Below are 4,030 nucleotides of genomic sequence, written 5' to 3' on the forward strand. Positions count from 1 at the left end.
CAGCCACCCACCAGAGGAAGGAAAAGAAAAACAAAACAAAACCCTGAAGTGTTATTCAAATAATATTCAATAACCATTAGCAGAAATCATAGTTCTAAAATATCAGTGTGATGTTAGGTATTCCAGAGGCACATGAAAGTGTAATGTGAATATCAAACTTTGTCAAAATTTGGAGTTTTAGTAATAACTACAAACATTGTTAATTGAAGTAGATAAAAAAACAGCACCAGAAACCACCCCCCCTTTTTGTAGGTCAGTGTTCACTGCTGAGTGTGCTGTAATTATGTACACTAAATGAGCTACAGCTTGAGCTAATAATACCATACTGAGTATTAGAAAGCTGTAATTATGCAACTACATAATGTATGCTTGGCAAGATTTTCAGTATTGGAGAATCCACTGTCAAATAGCATCTGGCAGAGTTAAAAGTCCAAGTTGGAGGTTAGAATAATTGGTCTAGACTGAACTAATTCAGGGTATTGTGGCTCAAGCAGAGTAAGTCATATGCCTATTAGACAACCCAGTGATAGTGAATACATCTAGAAATAGTTCAAAGTCTTAAGTCATATAATCAAATCACTTGAAAACACAAAGCATTTCCAAGATTGAACACCTACTACACACCTATCCACCATGCTGAGTACAGGAAATTTTAAAACAAACAAACAAAACAGGAGAGGAAGGGATAATTTCTGAATGCCAAGTGCTCCAAATTATGACATAGTGTGAACTTGTGTTTTCACAGAGATATACACAAAGTACAGTGAGTTAGCAATACCATTGGTGGCTCTGCCGCCTTTAGTGATGACCTACATTAAATCAGTACTGTTCTGTTTGAAAACGTTTCCATTAAATGTCACGTTCTCGTGTCTTAGAATTATACGGGATCATCTTCATAAAGATGTTTCTGTTATGATTTTCTCCCTTCTTGCTAAGCCATTATATTTTACTTTGAGTCCTACTCTACTAAAGGCAGCTAAGATTATACCATTGTTACAAATTTGTCTATCTGTCCCGCTTAATGGATACATAGAAGTCTGTTCTCTTAAATAAGAACTAATCTTAGTGTTTCTTTTGTATGCCTTAGCACTGGATTTAATTTAGCTTACAAAAAGCTTTATGTAGAAATCCAATTGATGCTGTTTAAAATACATATGCTTAGGGACACCTAGCTGGCTCAGTCAGTAGAGCATGTGACTCTTGATCTTAGGGTTGAGTTCAAGCCCCATGTTGGGCATAGAGCTTACTTTAAAAAAAGGTTTTTGTTTTTGTTTTTGTTTTTTTCATTAAAATACGTATGTTTAAGTTTTGCCAAGTGCTACACTTTTATTCTGGTAGAAACTACTTGTTGGCCAAATGATTTCTTGGATTTTTTAGGTGGTGAAGAAATTTTCAGTCCCAATTGATTTAATCATTTTCAGGAACTTGTTTCTAAAGGCATCTAGTTTTGGGGCACCGGGGTGGCTTAGTCAGTTGAGCATCCGACTTCAGCTCAGGTCATGATCTTGTAGTCTGTGGGTTCGAGCCCCATGTTGGGCTCTGTGCTGGTAGCTCAGACCCTGGAGCTTGCTTCGGATTCTGTGTCTCCCTCTCTCTCTGACCCTCCCTTGCTCACACTCTATCTCTGTCTATCAAAAATAAATAAACATTAAAAACATCTTAAAAATATTTAAAGTCATCTAGTTTTTTTCTTGTGACTATTTGGGGAAATTTTCAGATTCTATAGTCATATGTTTGCATGGAAACTTTGTCCAAGTTTGTTGCAATGGAGCATAATTTCATTTTGTAGATAGTGTTCAATTTAGAGAATGGTATATTTTGATGCAACTAATCTCTTAAAACTCTTATTAAGCAATAAATTTGGATCATCAGGCAAATAGGATCACTTTGACATAGCCATTTTTGATAGTCATCATTCAGGAAACTACTGAAGAGATTTTTTCTTCCTCCAACACATAGGACTAATTTTTTTCCTCATTTTGAGTACTGGTGAGAATGTTCAGAATTATTAATAATGACTGTTCAAAGAAAGACATAGAATATTGACTACTGTTCTGCTTGCTGAGATAAAGCAATACAAGTGGTTCTAATCTTTTGTAATAAAATACCTTTCTGAAATTCATAATTATAGAGGGCAAAAAGGACTGAGCATATTAATAAGGAAGCCAAAAGTAATTGTAAGTATTTACGAGGCAGAATTGAATAAGTTGATCATTGCAAATGCAAAGCAGAAATTGCCTGTGCCATTAAACAGACCAGCTGATGATTATAGTGTGTTCCACAAAGGTTCAATTCTCTGTTCTTCCTGCTACATATAGGTTACTAGATTTGCTCCTTATCTGCTTCAGAGAAAGTATTTCTTTTTCTTTCCTCTTCTTTTTTTTTCTTTCCTCTTCTCCCCTCTCTCTTGTTTTTGGATTGTTTTATTTTGTTTTGCTTTTTGGTGTGGTGGCACAGGGAGGGGAGAGCATGAACACATTTCCTTACTACCACAAATTATGCAGTCAAGTTTCCCTCATTTGGGGAAATCCCAAGAGTCAAGACATCTGGAATGCAATGGATGAGCCTCATCCTGGGAAAACTACCTTCGTGATCATGGTATCTCCCCTGCCATAGTATCTCCTCACTCTTTTTTTTTTTTTTTTCCAGTTGAGATAATCCCGAGTAAGTTAACAGAAAGACTATAGATCTCATAAGAGATTTCATAAGAATGTCAGATATAAGATCTATTTACAAAAGTCAGTAGTGTTCCTCTGCATCAGCAATAGCTAACTAAAAATATAACAGATTCTGTGATGCCATTCCTAATAACAATTAAAACTATACACTATGAATTTAACTGAATAAATAATGCATATGATCTCTAAGAAAAGAAAATTTAATTTATTAAGGGCATAAAGGCCTTAAATAAATGGGAGTGCTATACCATGCTCAAGGAATGGAGCCATCAGTGTAAAATGTCAGTTCTCCAAAATTAATCTGTAAATTCAGTTCAATCCCAATGAAAATTCCAGTAAGACTTTATTTTTTTATTATTTATTATTTGTTTTTAGAGAGAAAGAGAGCATGCATGAGCAGGGGAGAGAAACAGAGAGAAAAGGAGAGAGAATCTCAAGCAGGCTCCATGCTCAGTGCAGAATCTGATGTGGGACTCAATCCCATTACTCTGGGATCATGAACTGAGGCAAAATCAAGAGTTGGACACGCAATCTACTGAGTCACCCAGGTTCACCCCAGTAGGACTTGTAAAAAAATGAATTCAACACTCTTATTCTGCCAGGTATAAGAAGACTAAGTGTGTTAGGAATAATTGAAACAATTTTGAAAAAGGACCTGCGGGTGCTCAGGTATTATACAGCTGATAGGTGCAGGCGGAGAAAGGATTGATGAAACATTTAATAGATGGTATTAGGAAAGTGTCATTTTATGGAGAAAAGTAATGCTGGATTCTTAGCCTATAGCAGTGTTTCTCAACCCTTTTTCATATTGCCTACTTAAGAAACTTTTTTGAACTCCCCCCCAATTTTCCATCTTTTCCAATGACATTTTAATACCACAAGTATTATATATATGTATATATATATACACACACATACACATATGTGTGTGCATATATATGTATATGCATATATACACATATATATGTATATGTGTGTATATATATGTATGTATATATATATACATATATATATACACACACACGCATATATATGCATATATGTGTATATATACACATATATATGCATATATATGCGTGTGTGTGTATATATATATATATATATATATATATATATATATATATGTTTATGTCCCTTGGGAGAGTGAAATTTACTTGAATTAAAGTCATAAATGGAAAATGTAAATCTGAAAAACTAATATAAAAGAAAAAAGAGAAACGTAGATTATTTTTCTGACTTTGGAGTATGGGAAAACTTAAACTAACTCCAGAAAGCACAAACTCTAAGATAAAAAAGAAATGGATGGAAAAGACATTAAAATTAAACGCTTTGCTTCATCAAAAGATATAATA

General features: G+C 34.3%; 1 non-coding gene across 1 annotated transcript; it reads right to left on the minus strand.

Moving 5' to 3' along the window:
- Window positions 1-2,458: 2,458 nt before the first annotated feature.
- On the minus strand, window positions 2,459-2,619 carry LOC122240694. Its single transcript, XR_006220464.1, has one exon. It is a non-coding gene; the product is annotated as a U1 spliceosomal RNA (small nuclear RNA).
- Window positions 2,620-4,030: the final 1,411 nt, after the last annotated feature.

The sequence above is a fragment of the Panthera tigris genome, chromosome B4 (assembly GCF_018350195.1).
Source record: "Panthera tigris isolate Pti1 chromosome B4, P.tigris_Pti1_mat1.1, whole genome shotgun sequence".
Lineage (NCBI taxonomy): Eukaryota > Metazoa > Chordata > Mammalia > Carnivora > Felidae > Panthera > Panthera tigris.